The sequence below is a fragment of the Kogia breviceps genome, chromosome 3 (assembly GCF_026419965.1).
Source record: "Kogia breviceps isolate mKogBre1 chromosome 3, mKogBre1 haplotype 1, whole genome shotgun sequence".
Classification (NCBI taxonomy): Eukaryota; Metazoa; Chordata; class Mammalia; order Artiodactyla; family Physeteridae; genus Kogia; species Kogia breviceps.
The window spans coordinates 56,742,795-56,760,846 of NC_081312.1; positions in this window are offsets into that span (position 1 = coordinate 56,742,795).

Here is an 18,052-nt window from a genome sequence, read left to right on the forward strand (position 1 = left end):
CATGAGATTAAAGTTCATTTTAGGCTGTGCTTGAAAGTATATCTATCAGATTTAGCTGTATTCTTTAAATATTCTCTGAGCTGTGCTACAGTCTCCTCTGGAAAAAATTAATACCTTAAATGCCCCTAGAGGATTTAACAAAAACTATATTACAGCTCTTTAATGACAATTCTATGATAACTCAATCCTTAAAAAAATTTGTTGAGTTTCCACCATAAGAAATATGCATCTTTGTTTTTGAGTATTCAGAGATAACCATGGTATTTTGTTCTAATTTTATAAATGCAGTTTCAATTTGCTCAATGTTACATATCTACCAATTGTGGAACTGAGATTTAAGTATAGGTGTATCTGAATTCAGAATGCCATGTGCCTTTATACTTTAACTTCCCAATATAATCCCCAAGTAGAAAAGCTTAAAGTCATGTGGGGTTTGGGAGAAACAGTGTAAGGGAGAAGACATTTATGCAAAACAGAACAAAATGAAACTAAAAGGTGAAAACACAATTAGACAAATTATACAAAAAATTTATAAGTTCTCTGGTTTACTGGGAAGATTTAAAGTAAAAAAGGTGTTACTTTTTCCAGAGGAGATTATAGCACAGCTCAGAGAATATTTAAAGAATACAGTTAAATCTGAGAGATGCACTCTCAAGCACAGCCTAAAATGAACTCTAATCTCATGAATTTATTCTGTTATCAGACTAAATTGAGGCATAGAAATCCTTAGGTATTTAGAATGATTTATTTGTGTTAACTATAACAGAAATTCCTTGAAATTTCTTTATATATTTTTTAAATGTGATGATATGGCTGTGTCAAAGAATGCTTTCCTTCTTATAGGAGATGATGTTCCTGTTTTATAAGTAATGAACTTAGACAAGGATCAGGGGAAAACCTGCTGGTTGTGGTCATATTTTTTATAATTGTGAAGAATGGATAGGGATGCAGGCCAAATTACACCAGAGTTCTATTGTGGGAAATGAAATACAAATAAAATGATGTCTGTTAAAGTTATATAGAATTTGGACAGAATTATGCCAATTTCAGGATTTTAATACTTTTTTTTTTTTTTTTTATGGTACGCGGGGCTCTCACTGTTGTGGCCTCTCCCATTGCGGAGCACAGGCTCCGGACGCGCAGGCTCAGCGGCCATGGCTCACGGGCCCAGCCGCTCCGCGGCATGTGGGATCTTCCCGGACTAGGGCACGAACCCGTGTCCCCTGCATCGGCAGGCGGATTCTCAACCACTGCACCACCAGGGAAGCCCAGGATTTTAATACTTTTTAAACACATTTATACTTCTATACAAAGTCTGCTAATACAACAGGATTTATATAATCATATCTTGAAGAATTAGAAAAGTACAGGGCTTCGCTGGTGGCGCAGTGGTTGGGAGTCCGCCTGCCGATGCAGGGGACGTGGGTTCGTGCCCCGGTCTGGGAGGATCCCGCATGCCGCGGAGCAGCTGGGCCCGTGAGCCGTGGCCGCTGGGCCTGCGCGTCCGGAGCCTGTGCTCCGCAACAAGAGAGGCCACAGCAGTGGGAGGCCCCCGTACCACAAAAAAAAAAGAAAAGAAAAGTACAGCCTGGAAAAATGGTTGATTTTGAAATAATGATAAAGAGAAAAATAGAATAAAAACTTCAGGAAGACTCACAAATGAAAGGATACTATTTTTGACAAATTTGGCACTGCATAACACTGGGGAATTTTATCCTTTTCAATAAAATGTGCTGGGTCAAGTAGGTGTCCAAATGGACAAAGTATACCATTATCCTACCTCACCCCTTACATAACATTAAACTCTAGGTGGACTTCCAATCTAAATGTGTAAATAAAACAGAAATTTTCCTTGACTTTCAGTTAAAGAATAATTTTTAAAATCAGTACCCTGCCAAAAAAGAGAACCTAGAAAGTGCCCTAATCATTAAGAAAAAGTCCGTGAATTTAGGCTACATTAAAGCTAGAGAATTTGTTAATTAAAGCAAAAAATGTCTTTAGCAGTGAAAAGGCAAAACATCTTTAGCAGTGTGAAAAGGCAACTCAAGACACTAGTATAAGTAACAATATAGTAGCAAGTTCTTATATCCAGAATATATTGATAATGAAAACTCTGCTAAGCTTCAGCAATATGTAACTCCCTAAGGAATCTTAGGCCTGCTGGCTTTTAAGCAACGCATACCAGACTTGTTTGAAACCAGATTTCCCAGCATCTGTGATGTGAAAATTGAACATGTCCAATCAGTCACAAAGAATTTACAGTTCACCTTGTGAGCTGAGGCTTGCATTTAGAATCTTGTCTCATTTCGAATGCATGCTCTTTTTGCTATAGCCCTTTCACACTTCTACTCGGAGAAGACCCCTGAACTTGCACATGATGTCACTGTGCAAGTTCTACCAGATAAAAATTAATTCCACTTAATTTTAGAATCTTACTGGGGCATCCTTTTTGCTTACCTATTAACAATATAAATTAATCCAAAATAAATACAAAAGAAGTCAACTCAAAATGTACAAAAGAGGGCTTCCCTGGTGGCGCAGTGGTTGAGAGTCCACCTGCCGATGCAGGGAACATGGGTTCGTGCCCCGGTCCGGGAGGATCCCACGTGCTGTGGAGCGGCTGGGCCCGTGAGCCATGGCCGCTGGGCCTGCGCGTCCGGAGCCTGTGCTCCACAATGGGAGAGGCCACAGCAGTGAGAGGCCCGTGTACCGCAAAAAAAAAAAAAAAAAAAAAAAAAGTACAAAAGAAAGCATATGCAATTGTCTGGTAAAAACTGAAAATGTGGTTCACCTTCCATAATGATACAGGAAACACATATTAAAACAGTATAGGGAGGCAAATTTTTACCTCTACCATCTTAGGTTTTTTTTTCCTGAGCCTGATTATTAAATTGACAAAAGACAGATCAACAGGAGAAAAAGCACAGAAATTTATTTATTGCAAGTTTTATGTGACACAGGAGCCTCTGTAAGGAATGAAGACCTAAAGAAGTGGCAAAACCAAATGCTTTTATACCAGGTTGAATAAAAAGAGGCAGTTGTGGAAAAGTAATCTATTTGAGGAGGCTGAAGGCAAGTAAAAATTATTTTATCAAGGTTTGTTTGTACAGAATTCTCTCCATCTTAACTTGCCAGTTGGTGATAAGAATGTTACTTTCCTTCCAGTATAGGGTGGATTGCCCTTCAGATAGAAATTTCATCTCCTAGTTTACCAAAAAAAAAAAAAAAAAAGGGAAGTCAGAGTGTTCTTCTAGCATCTGCTGTTGTTCAAGTGCCTTTAACTCAAAATAGTCAATATGCCAGAGTGGCATATTTTGGGATAACATGTTCTGAACTCCTTCAATAACAATGTGAGGTAACTACACATCCACTGGCATAAATCTAATGAGAAAGAATAAACTTACTGATGTTTGAAAGGATGTACGAAAATAGTAATCCTTGAGTATTGCTGTGGGATGGGGGAGGTAAAACTGGTACTTTGCAAAACTGATGACATCTACATGCATTAAATACATGCATGTCCTACCAACAAACAACTCTATTCTAGAGATATAACCAGCAGAAACAAGTATATACTTGGACAAAGGAGAAGTAAAAGTATATTCACAACAATATAATCTGTAGTACCTTACATTGAAAGTAATTTGACAGGAAAATGGACAAATATACTGTGGCATATTAATAAAAAAGTAATACTGTACAGAAGTAAAAAAATGAATGATGAATGGATACACAAAACAATGTGGTGATAAAGAACATCACCAACAAAATGTTAAAAAAACCCCGACAAATCAGGACACAAAAATAGTACTGATTCCATTCATTTAAAGTTAAAGATAAAATAAAAACCATAAATCTTTGGAGATAAAGGTGAGAACAGTGGTAATCTTTGGGGATGTGTAACAACTAAGAAGGTTGAGGGAGACTTCCGTGGTGATGATAACGTTCTATTTCTTTTTTTTCAGTAGTAACTGTGTAGTTGTCTTGACCCTGTAAGAATTCATCAACATGTAAGTTTATGATGTGCACATCATTCTGTATGTAAGCAATATTCAATTTAAAAATTCTGAAAAAAGAAAAGAAGAAGGAAAATTCTAGGAAAAAGGCAGATAGATTTTTACATGCCCTTCCTTGAACTACTTCTTGTCTAGAATAATATACTGATAAAGAATATGCTAGTTCTGCTTGGAGGGTGTGTTTAAAATGTAAATTCTGAAATCTTGTGGATGAAATGAACTTCTAAGCAGCTGTGTTGAAGACAGACGATTATTGAACTTTCAGAGGAAGCCTGACTGATAGGAATCTATGGATTCTCTTAATAACAGTATTAATAGCTAACATGTTGAGTGCCACATATTTCTAATAGATTTACATATATTTTCTCATTTAAAATGAACAATGATGCACCCATTGTTTACTGCCAGTGAGCTTTGGTAGAGCTTCCACATTTTTCAGATATTACAAAATGTCAAGGTGTTTGCAGTGGCAGGGTGAATTTCTCCTAGTCATTACAAACTGGAGAAAATTGCTTCTTGTAGCTGGAGGGATCTGGGAGTAGAGAAATTCCACCTCCTCTCCACTCTCAGCAACTCAGCAGAACTGTAATTGTTTGCCAAGTTTTTGGCCCCTGACTGTGGGCCATTCTTTTTTACTTCTGTACGATATTATTTTATTAATATGCCACAGAAATGCAGGACTCTCAGAGGGTTTCCATCTTCCTTTAAACACAAAGAAACCAATGTTCTGCTTTATGCAAGTACTGAGGGAATTGACCACCTTGAATATGAAAGAAAAGTTACAATTATTTTAAGATAGATTCAGCAACTTAAAAAAACCCTCTCTTATTTATATTAAAAATTTAGATGAGTCAAAAGGAAATTTGACAAGAATGACAACTTTTCTGGAGATATCATGAATGGAATAGAAAAACTTTTTGAACTACATAGTATCATAAAAACATAATCTTCATAAATGAAAATGACAGCAGATCAACAAGAAAGAGTATGATCAACACTTAAGTCTAGAAGACCAAGTGGAATTTTTTTTTTTTTTTTTTTTTTTTTTTTTTTTTGCGGTATGCGGGCCTCTCACTGTTGTGGCCTCTCCCGTTGCGGAGCATAGGGTCCGCACGCACAGGCTCAGCGGCCAAGGCTCACGGGCCTAGCCACTCCAAGGCATGTGGGATATTCCCAGACCGGGGCACGAACCCGTGTCCCCTGCATCGGCAGGCGTACTCTCAACCACTGCACCACCAGGGAAGCCCCAAGTGGAATATTTTATAAGAAAATTGATGGTAAATATGAGTGACAGTGTAAGAGACTTGGAAGACAAAGGTGCCCTATGTTAAATAAATAAAATATTCTTGCACTTGTTAAAAAGGGTAAGGGGCGGGCTTCCCTGGTGGCGCAGTGGTTGGGAGTCCACCTGACGATTTAGGGGGCACGGATTCGTGCCCTGGTCCGGGAGGATCCCACGTGCCGCGTAGCGGCTGGGCCCGTGGGCCGTGGCCGCTGGGCCTGCGCGTCGGGAGCCTGTGCTCCGCAGCGGGAGAGGCCACAGCAGTGAGAGGCCCACGTACCACAAAAAACAAAAAACAAAACAAAACAAACAAACAAAAAAAAGGGTAAGGGAGACTTTAATCAGGACTATCGAGGCAGGTGTCAAGACTATCACATTAGGGGAGAGAGATCAAATGCAATTCTAAACACAGCAAGGAAAAGCGGGGATTTACTGTTAAAATAGAATGAGGGGGTCAGGGGATGGGAACTTACTAAGAAGAGACATAAAGGGTAGGGAGATTCTTGCCAAACCAACTTAACAGGTTTCTTGCTGAAGGCAGGTCAGGCTGATCAGATATCAAGGTTGGGGAGATTCTCACTGACCTGACTTAGCAGGATTCTTGCTACAACTGGGAATGTAAGCCTAGTAAGGAAGTGGGCTAAGGTGTAGACCTAGCTCAGAAGAAGGTTCAAGGGAGCTTCACTCAAATTGCGTCAGAGTCTTTTTCACCTATAATATGAAAAAATGTACCATTGCAGAATGAAGGGGAAAAAAAAACGGAAAAAGAAAACAAAATTAGTAAATGAAAATAAATAATATAATTAAATATCACAAAATTGAAGAAAAACCTGTTTCTTCAAAGTGAATATTTTAATTAATCACCAGTAAGATTTTTTAATCTTATTTTTAAAATTTTAGCCCTTTTAGCCCATTAAAATGGTATTTTACTTTATAAGAATTATTTCAAGGTTTTATGTTGAGTATGTTTTGTTGTTACTATTATTTTAAAAGTTAAATGTATATAGATACCACTTTTTACACTAGATTTCCATGATAATACCCAGAAGCAAACTTGTTGATTATTCTTGGTTATCTTTCCAAAAATATTTTTTCCATTTTTATTGAGATATAACGACATATAACACTGGGTAAGTTTAAGGTGTACCACATGTTGGTTTGATACACTTATATACTGCAAAATGACTACCACCATAGTCTTGGCTAACACTTCTGTCTTGTCACATAATTACCATTTCTTTTTTGATAAACATTATTTAATCAATCTTAGCAACTTTCAAGTATTAGCAACTTTCAAGTATATAATACAGTATTATTAACTATAATCAATGCTGTACATTAGATCCCTATGCATATTCTTAACTGGAAGTTTATACTCTTTGACCAACGTCTCACCATTTCTCCCATTCCCCAGCCTCTAGTAACTACTATTCTACTCTCTGTTTCTACAGGTTCAGCTTTTTAAAATTTCACATTTAAGTGGTATCATACAGTATTTGTCTTTCTGTGACTTATTTCGCTTAGCATAATGTCCTCAATATCCAACCATGCTGCCACAAATGGCAGGATTTCCATCTTTCTCATGGCTGAATATCTCTGTGTATGTGCGTGTGTGTGTTACATTTTTTAAGTTCATTCATTCATTGACAGACACTTAGGTTGTTTCCATATCTTGGCTATTGTGAATAATGGTGCAATATACATGGTAGTGCATGGTAGTGCAGACATTTTTAATTTTTTGAGGAACTTCCATACTGGCTGTACCAATTTACATTACCTCCAACAATGCACAAGGTTTCCCTTTTCTCCACATCCTTGTCAACACTAGTTATCTCTTGTATTTTTTATAAGAACCATTTTAAGAGGTGTGAGGTGCTGTCTCACTCTGGTTTTGATCTGCACTTCCCTGATAATTAACGATGTTGAGTATCTTTTCATGTACTTATTGATCATTTGCAAGTATTCTTTGGAAAAACATCTATTTGGTTCCTCTGCACATTTTTAACTGGATTTTTTTGTTTTTGTGTTAATGTTGTAAGAGTCATTTATATATTTTGGATATTAACTGGTAAGATTTTTTATATGAAAAACTTGGAATTGGAGAAAATATTTGCAAACCATCTATCTGATAAGTGGTTAATACCACAAATATATAAGAATCTCCTACAAGTCAGTATCAACAAAAACAAGTAACCCAATTTAAAAATGGGCAACGTACTTGAATGGACATTTCTCCAAAGAATACATGGTTTTATGCTACTAAATTTTAATGGGCAATGTTATTTCCTATTGGCAAACAACTATGATAAATTATACTCTTGTTCTTTGACCTACAGAATTTTGTGAATCACATATGGAAAAGAAGTTGACACTGTTGTGAGAAGCCATGGGGTATACATACCAGATTATCTAAGATTCAACAATTTTTCAGTGATGTTTATTTCAAGGAAAACTGCTTATAAGCAATGATATTAAACATATTTTTAAAAAGTCTTTGGGCTTCCCTGGTGGCGCAGTGGTTGGGAGTCCGCCTGCCGATGCAGGGGTCACGGGTTCGTGCCCCGGTCCGGGAGGATCCCACATGCCGCGGAGCGGCTAAGCCCGTGAGCCATGGCCGCTGGGCCTGCGCGTCCGGAGCCTGTGCTCCGCAACAGGAGAGGCCACAGCAGTGAGAGGCCCGCATACCGAAAAAAAAAAAAAAAAAAAAAAAAAAAAGTCTTTAAGGCTGGTATTGTCTAACTACTGAAAATGCAAGTCAGACTGCTAGAGGTTAAACTCTGATTAAGTCCTTTACTAGCTATGTGATTTGGGTTTTTGTTTGTTTATGTGTGGCTTAGTTTTTTCATCTGTATAAAAGAGATGATATTTGTATGTTTCTCTCTGTGTGAGTTAGGTAAAATGTTTATTGCCTCTAAAGTATTCAAACAATGTTTCCCACATAGCACTGCTGCAATAGTTCCCTACATTTGCCCCAGAGTTCCACACCAACTATGCACTCTGGTCTCCCACCTGCCACTTTCTTCAAAGCTGTGAAAATCTCCTCTGCTCAACACTGGTACACGCCAAAAGTGTGGGAGATTTGATAACTCCAGAAGGAACCATTAACATATAGAGCATATAGGGTGGTAGATAAATTCTCCAGGTTTCTTGCTCTCTCGTATAACAATTCTAAGATGCATTCCACAGTTAACCAAATGGTCCACAGAAAGAATAAGCCTACCCTTTCCATAGTTATTACCACATTAACAAACTTTAAAAAAAAAAAATTTATCCTTTCTCTGTTTCACTTTCACCACTCCCTCAAATCTGTTCCCAGGGGATACCTTCCAAGAAAGCTAGCTGCTCCCACAACCTTGATTTAGATAAGTTTTACATTTCCTTCCATTCTGTGAAAATATGTTCACAATTGATTACACTGAGATATGATTTTTTTTAAAGCTGTAAGTTAGGAAAAAGCTGACAAACAAAACAATAGTTAATACACATAATTAATTCTAAATACATGATGCAACTCAGAATCTAGCCTTTCATTTTATTTTAATATTTAATATTGATGAGGCCCAGAGAGGCCATGGGACTGGTCTAAATTATATACCTAGTTCAACTTTAAGGGGCCTGTTACATTACAATTAGCAACCCAATTTGACAGTGAACTTCAGAAAAAGGAAGAGAGGGGAGAATCCATAGACATTAATTCAAAGCAACAAACACACAGATATAATTCCATAAAGAGAACTAAGACTTGATATGTCATCATGGCTATATATTTCTTTTTATATTCTGAGAAAACAATAACTCCTTGGCCACAAAATTCCATACTTCATAAAATTTTAAATTTCACTTTAAAAATTTTAGACTTGGAAACCATGAAAAATACTTCCTTTTCTAAATGCTACAGAATAGCTATAGATACATAGTGATCCTAATAATAATAACAAGAGTAAGTCAGAAGAGACTCACATATTTGCATTCTGTTGGCTAATATTTCCAGCAGACAAGAAAAATTATCTGCTGATTCAGAATAGATGCAAAGTAATGCTTTTCAGAGGTTGCTAAATGGCAGAAACTATACACTTATAGTCTTACAATCTCTGAGATATATATTATTGAGATATATATTATTTGTCTTACGTATAAGGAAGCAAAATTTACATCCCAAGTCTTTCTGATCTTAGGGAACATGTTATTCTAAACATGAATTCTGCTATCTCCCAGAAAATAGTCATTATTATGACATAGAACTGATTAAGTTTGGGCTAGTGTTATTTTAACTCTCTGCTTTATAATGAGCTATACTGGATATGAATCAAGATGTTTATCTATCTATCTACACACTATTTTTTAACAGTATTTTTTAGGTTCACAACAAAATTGAGTAGAAGGTAAGAGATTTCTGATATACTTCATGACCCACATATGTACAGAATTTCCCACTATCAGTGTCCCCCACTAGAGTGGTAGATTTGTTATAATTGATAAACCTACACTGATACATCATTATAATGTAAAGTCCACAGATAACATTGTGGTTCCACTTTGTTATTGTGCATTCTATGGGTTTGAAAAAAATTACAATGACATGTATCATACAGTATAGCTTCACTGCCCTTAAAATTTTCTCTGCTCTGACAATTCATCCCTCACTCTCTCTAACCCCTAGAAACCACTAATCTTATTTACTGTCTCCACAGTTTTGCCCTTTCCAGAATGTCATACAATTGGAATAATACAGTATGTAGCATTTTCAGGTTGGCTTTTTTTTCTCTTAGTAATATGCATTTAAGTTTTCTCCATGTACTTTCTGGGCTTGATAACACATTTCATTTAGCACTGAATAATATCCCATTGCAAGGATGTACCACAGTTTACTTATCTCTTTACCTACTGAAGGACATTTTAGTTGCTTCCAAGCTTATGTAATCATGAGTAAAGTTGTTATTAACATCATGAGCAGGTTATTTGTGTGGACCTAAGCTTTCAACTCCTTTGGAAAGTACCAAGAAATACATTGCTGGATCATATGATAGGAGTATATACAGTTTTGTAAGAAGCTGCCAAACTGTCTTCTAAAGTGACTGTACCATTTTACATTCCCTGAGTAATGAATCAGAGTTCCTGTTGCTACCCATCTCACAAGTATTGGGTGTTGTCAGTGTATCAGATTTTGGCCATTTTAATACACTTGTAGGGGCATTTCATTGTTGTTTTAATTTACATTACCCTAATCACACATGATGTGAAGCATCTTTTCACATACTTATTAGCCAAATATAAATCTTCTTTGGGGAGGCATATGTTAAGGTATTTTGCCTATTTTTTAAAAATCAGGTTTTGTTGTTGTTGTTCAGTTTTAAGAATTCTTTGTATATTTTGGGTAACTGTCTTTTCTCAGATATGTCTTTTGCAAATATTTTATCCTAGCCTGTCGCTTGTCTTTTCTTTCTCTTTACAGTGAGTTTCTCTGAGCAGAAGTTTTTAATTTTAATAAAGTCCAGCTTTTCGATTCATTTTTTGTAGATCATGACTTTGATATTGTATCTAAAACTTGTTACCAACCCCCAAATTACTTAGATTTTCTTCTATGTTATCTTCTAGAATTTTTACTTTTTTGCAGTTTACATTTAGGTCCTTGATCCATTTTACTTAATTTATTTTTCCAAGCTCTAGCTCTTTAATTTTTTCAAATTTTCTTTCATCAATACTTTTTTTAACTTTATTGGAGTAATTGTTTTACAATGGTGTGTTAATTTCTTCTATATAACAAAGTGAATCAGCTATACATATACATGTGTCCCTATATCTCCTCCCTCTTGCATCTCCCTCCCACCCTCCCTATCCCACCCCTCTAGTTGGACACAAAGCACCGAGCTGATCTCCCTGTGCTATGTGGTTGCTCCCCACTAACTATCTATTTTATATTTTGTAGTGTATATATGTCCATGCCACACTCTCACTTCGTCCCAGTTTACCCTTCCCCCTCCCTGTGTCCTCAAGTCCATTCTCTACATCTGCGTCTTTATTCCTGTCCTACCCCTAGGTTCTTCAGAATCTTTTTTTTTTTTTTTTTTAGATTCCATATATATGTGTTAGCATACGGTATTTGTTTTTCTCTTTGGGACTTACTTCACTCTGTATGACAGTCTCTAGGTTAGTTAATTTTTTGTAGGATGTAAAGTCTGTGTCTAGATTTATTTTTCTACATTGATGTCCAGTTGTTCCAGAATGATTTGTTTAAAAGGTTATGTTTTCTTCAATGTATTCCCTTTGTACCTTTGTCAAATATCAGTTGATTATATCTATGTGACTGTAATGCTGAGCTTTCTATTATGTTCCATTGTTCCATGCATCTATCTGTCCTTTTGACAAAACACACTGTCTTGATTACTGTAGCTTTATTATACGTCATGAAGTTGGATAATGTCAATCCTCTGACTTTGTTATTTTCCTAATCTGTGTCGGCTATTTTGGGTCTTTTCCTTCTGAACATTAATTTTAAAATTTGAATCTGATCTGTAGATTGTTTTTATTGGTATGGCATTGAATCTATAGATCAGAGTGCAGAGAATTGACACATTACAATATTGAATCTTATCCCTGGAGCGTGAAATATTCCTCAATTTATTTAGTTGCTTGATTTGTTTTATCAGAGTTTTGTAGTTTTCTTCATATAGATCTTGTATATATTTTATTAGATTTTCACCCAATTATTTCATTTTTAGTTTGTTCATGTAAATGGTTTTGTGTTTTTAATTTCAAATTAGTATACTAATAATAGCTGTTTCAAATTCCTAGTCTGACAATACTAACGTTTCTGTCAGACTGACTGCAGTTCTAATACTTGCTCTGTCTCTTAAAACTTTGATTTTTTTTTTTCTTTGTGCGTGCCATTTTTGCCTTATAATTTTTTCTTGATAAATGGACATGAAATACCAGGATAAAGGAGGAACTGCTATGCCTTGAATAATGTAGTGGTAAGTTGTTGGGAGAGATGAAGTGTTCTAAGTTTCTCCATTTATTTAAAAACATTTTCTTCCTAGTTTTATGGAGATATAATTGACATAAAGCACTACTGTATAAGCTTAAAGTGTACAATATAATTATGTGACTTATATATATCACAAAATAATTACTACAATAAGTTTACTGAACACCCATCATTTCAAAAGATACAAAATTAAAGAAAGTTAAAAAAATATTTTTCCCTGTGATGAGAATGGTTAGAATTTACTCTCTTAACAAATTTCATATATAATGTACAGTGGTAGTAATTATATTAAGCATGTTGCACATTACATCCCTAGTACTTACTTAGCTTATAATTGGAAATTTGTACCTTTTGACCACCTTCATCTAATTCCCCCTACCCCTGTCTCTGGTACCACAAATCTGATCTCATTTTCTATGAGTTTCTTTGCAGTGTATTACTGGCCTACAACACTATGTTAGTTCCTATTACACAACACACTGATTTGATATTTCTATACACTTCAAAATGTTCACCACGATGTCAAGTTACGATATGCACATTTTTTACAGAATATAATGTTGGAAAACTTGACTGAAAGTAACAAGTTTTTGTTTATTTGCTTTGTTTTACTTTATGCAGAGATATATAAAAATAGGACTTTGACTAGGTCAAATACATATTTCTGAATTACTAAAAATGGAGATTTTTATCAGCAAAGTTTTCCTATTTAACTCATAATAATGTTACCTTGAACTTTGTATTCTTAAATCATAATCTACACTTTTTGTATCTATATTTAATTCATGATCATTTTATATGCACTTTGTTTCTAGTGATAGTTTTGTATTTCTGACTGAGATTTTAAAATAAAGTGATTTTACACTGCATACAATTCAGACAAAAACCAGGGAAATCTCAGATGTCACCATAGTTCTAATTTATTTTCATGTTTCTTTTTTGAGAATGTATTTCTCTGAGAATATCTTGATAATTTTTCACATCATGTTCAATTTCCTTTTTGAGTTTAAAGATAAACAATGATTTACTAGGAGTATGTGTTTCAGGCCTAAGAAGATGAATGTACTGAAACATGTTGACAGAAAAGATGAATTCTCCTCTGCTAGCATTTCTGTCCACTCTCTAATCTCGTTTTATAATTAATTAGCTGTCAGATCTGCTAAACTCCCATGAAGAGATTACACAGATGTCATGGCAAATTGTTCCTGAAATTAAGAGCTGAACTGGGAATGTACTTCTTCCTGATCTTACAATTCTCTTTATTGATTTTACTGTCATTTTCACCTGTTCAGAACAGAAAGAAATGGAAATGGTGTTTTATTTGTTTCTAAGAAGGAACTGTCATGTAATAATTGAAGAAATAGTTTAGTGTTTATCTCAAAAATTATATATATATGTGTGTATGTATATATCTTTGAGTAACTACTCAGGACTGAAGTGTTGAATGTAAGACAGTAAATTTTGTAGTTTAGATGATATTTAATATTTAAAATGGATTTGTAAAATAAAACCATTGCAAAGTCAATTGGAATAAAGTATTAAAACAATATTAGTTCCCCGTCACTCCACATTATTTAAATATATATTTACCTCATTTATTATTTGTTAACAATTTATTGATTTTATTTGTATAGAAAACAACTTAAACATTAACATTCCTTATGCAAGTTCCAAAGCACATTGTGGAGTCATATGAGAAATAAAATGTTCTCATTGCACTGGAATATTTTAAATTAATAAGAAATTATTAAGTTTTTGATAAATCAATTTTAGATGAAAAATATGTAATACATTTGAAAATATATTGGTGTCTATAAATATCTGCCATATTTTTAATATCTCATTACAAATTCTTAATTTTCCCAATGAACATTAAATATTTAGAATGTCTGGTGGCATTAAAAGTTTCATGTAAATATCATTTTTTATTGCATATAATTCCATTGTGATTACAGTACACAGGTGTGATAATGACACAATATTTAAGTATTTAATATCTATTGGGGCATTCCAATGTAAAGGGAGGTGTTAACGCCTTCTTACTTAAATATCTGTGCATTTAAAAATTATTCTTTTAGTTCCTTAAAAAACTACAAATAGAACTACCATACTACCCAGCAATCCCACTACTGGGCATATACCCTGAGAAAACCATAATTCAAAAAGAGTCATGTACCAAAATGTTCATTGCAGCTCTATTTACTATAGCCAGGACATGGAAGCAACCTAAATGTCCATCAACAGATGAATCGATAAAGAAGTTGTGGCACATATATACAATGGAATATTACTCAGCCATAAAAAGAAATGAAACTGAGTTATTTGTAATGAGGTGGATAGACCTGGAGTCTGTCATACCGAGTGAAGTAAGTCAAAAGGAGAAAAACAAATACCATATGCTAACACATATATATGGAATCTAAAAAAAAACATGTCATGAAGAGCCTAGGGGTAGGACAGGAATAAAACACAGACCTACTAGAGCATGGACTTGAGGATACAGGGAGGGGGAAAGGTAAGCTGTGATGAAGTGAGAGAGTGGCATGGACATATACACACTACCAAACGTAGGGTAGATAGCTAGTGAGAAGCAGCCGCATGGCGAGGGAGATCAGCTAGGTGGTTTGTGACCCCCTAGAGGGGTGGTATAGGGAGGGTGGGAGGGAAGGAGACGCAAGAGGGAAGAGATATGGGAACATATGTATACTTATAACTGATTCACTTTGTTGTAAAGCAGAAACTAACACACCATTGTAAAGCAATTATACTCCAATAAAGATGTTAAAAATATATATATTACTTTTTTTTTTTTTTGGAGGGGGGGTATGCGGGCCTCTCACTGTTGTGGCCTCTCCCGTTGCGGAGCACAGGCTCCGGACGCACCAGCTCAGCGGCCATGGCTCACGGGCCCAGCCGCTCCGCGGCATGTGGGATCTTCCCGGACCGGGGCACGAACCCGTGTCCCCTGCATTGGCAGGCGGATTCTCAACCACTGCGCCACCAGGGAAGCCCATAAAAAATATATATTCCTTTAAAATACTTTCTGGAACTGAGTTGCTGGGCATAAACCTTGGGTAATATAAAACCCTTCATTCAGGGAAATGCATAAAGTTACCTAAAGAACCGTATACGCGCAGCTACGTCTCCTCCAGCTTCCAACTGTGGGACGCCTCACAGATTCTTACCTGGGCCTGCCTCTCTTCCGGGGACGGAGCGGCCAGTTCCCGGTTCTCGCGAGCTTACGTCGCAGCTCCCGGTAGCGGATATGGGTAGCGTGATGCTGGGCCGGAAGCACAGAGTAGGGGCGAGTGTAGCCCGGCAAGTGCACGCACGCGAGCGAGGCTCTGCTACCCTCAGCCCGCCAGGAAGATGTGTGCAGAAGGTGGCCCACAGGGGCGCCCTGTCACCACACACCGCCACAGAAGGCCAAGCAGGCTGCACACGGCTGCCATTCCTCCTGAGAGCCCTGTAGCAAGTGGAGTCCCAGGGACAGTCACTGTCCGGGCGGGCCTGTTGGAACGTCTGCAGTACGGTCACCCGGCACCGTACCCGGCTTGAGTTCACACTCTTTATTGAGAGTGTCTACTGCCCTCTTTCACTGCTCTACTTCCATACCAGTGTTTCCTTCAACCTACAGAATAAGCTACTCAAAACCAGGTAGGAAGATACGTTTCTTAGCTTACTCACCAGCACTAAGATATATTTTAAAATATTTGTTTACTTGCACAAATGGCGTAGTTTAAATCAGTTAGTTGAATGTAAATGTGAAGTCTGAAGTGTTATTCTGTTGGTGTATTCATGTCAGTGATAGAACCTTTTAACTCCTGGCAGTTTGAGGCTTGTTGTTTAAATAATTTCTAGGATAAGAGATAACTAAGAATAATGGAGAGTGTATACAAATAAAATCTGTAGGAAGATATCAGAAAACCGTCAAAGCAGAGAGGATATGATGGGTCGAGATCCTGGAGTAAAGGGGAGTTCTTTGGACTAAGCACAACTTATGATGTGACTTTTCTCCTTGTGCCATTTGCCAACTTGAAAACAGGGCCTTATTAAGTCTGAATAGGATTTTCAGTCATCATTTGGGGCTTGGAGAATAAAAGTTGGAGTTCAGGATCTTCTGGAAAAGGGCACATCATAGAATTAAAAGTAAACCATACAGTAGCATAACTCTCATAAATATTGAACTTCAGCTTTAAATCAATTCAGTCATTGATGGAATAAGTTTATCTGACCCTGCATACCTGATGGTCAAAAGAAAATATCACTCCCATTGGAAAGCATATAACGTCATTCAGTCTTTAACAGGACACATGTTTAAACAAAATGTTCAGCAACGAATAAAAATAACCAGGTACACAAAAGACTAAAGTATAAAAAGATATAAGAGAAACAGACTCATATAAGACCAGATATTTGAATTTATTTAGGTAGACTTTAAAACACATGTGTTTTATATGTTCAAAAGAGCAATTAGAGACTTTCAGCTGAGAACTGGAAACTATAAAATAAATAGACATAAAAAAGAAAAACTGGGCTTCCCTGGTGGCGCAGCGATTGAGAATCCGCCTGCCGATGCAGGGGACATGGGTTCGTGCCCCGGTCCGGGAAGATCCCACGTGCCGCGGAGCGGCTGGGCCCGTGAGCCATGGCCGCTGAGCCTGCGCGTCCGGAGCCTGTGCTCCGCAACGCGAGAGACCACAACAGTGAGGCCCGCATACCACAAAAAAAAAAAAAAAAAGAAAGAAAGAAAAACTATGATAGTAGAAGAACTCAATAGAGAGATTTAATAATATATTAGACAAAGGTGAAAAAAAGCCTTCATGAGCTGAATGAAAGATCACAAAAATATCCAAACTAGAACAGTGAGAAAGAGAGAAAACTTATAGAAAATTGCAAAAAGGGACTTGGAGGAAAGTTTTAATACTGAGAACCCAGAAGAACAGGAGAAAATAAGTGGTCAGAAACAAGGTTTTAAGTGATTATGGCTGGAGACATTTTTTAAAAAGATGGGATACTTAGCCACATATTCAAAAACATTGCAAACTCAAAGCAGAATAAATACAGAGAAAACCACATGTAGACACATAATAGTAAAATAGCTATAATTTAAGTTTTAAAATCTTAAAAGTAACTAGGGCAAAAAGAAAACCTTCTATGTATTGATATTTGTAGAAATAATATTAAATATTCATATTATTTGTATTAAAATTTTAGTACTCATATTGTGCCAAAGTCATTTATACCTATTCAGACACACATTGCTTCTGTGTGTCATACAGATTGCTATGAGATAACTGTCAAAGACATTGCTAATGCCCCACCTCTATTCCCAGCAACCTGACAACTAGAAGCACCTGCATTTCTTTCACTGAACTCTTTAGATTGTATGTGCCCGGGATTTAATTTGTTTTAGGGACAGTCCACAACCGAGGACTGACCCAAAATACCAACTCCCTTGCCCCTTGGAGAAAGTTTTTAAAAAGATAGGTGAGTGCTCTAGTCTATAGTGACTCCTGGAGTTTTTCCTGCAGTTTTAAGTTCAGACACCCAGAGTGGTACCTGACTTGATTCCACACCCTTTGTTGCCTGTGTCTCCTGACTTCTTTCAGTATTCGCTTTTCCTTTATGTAAGTAATAAACTACTCACTCAAACCCAGGTGAGTGTGTACGTCTAGTATACTAAGTAAACTAAGACAAGGATGATTTTTCTTTATTGTATCAATAATAAGGCAATCTGGGCTTCCCTGGTGGCGCAGTGGTTGAGAG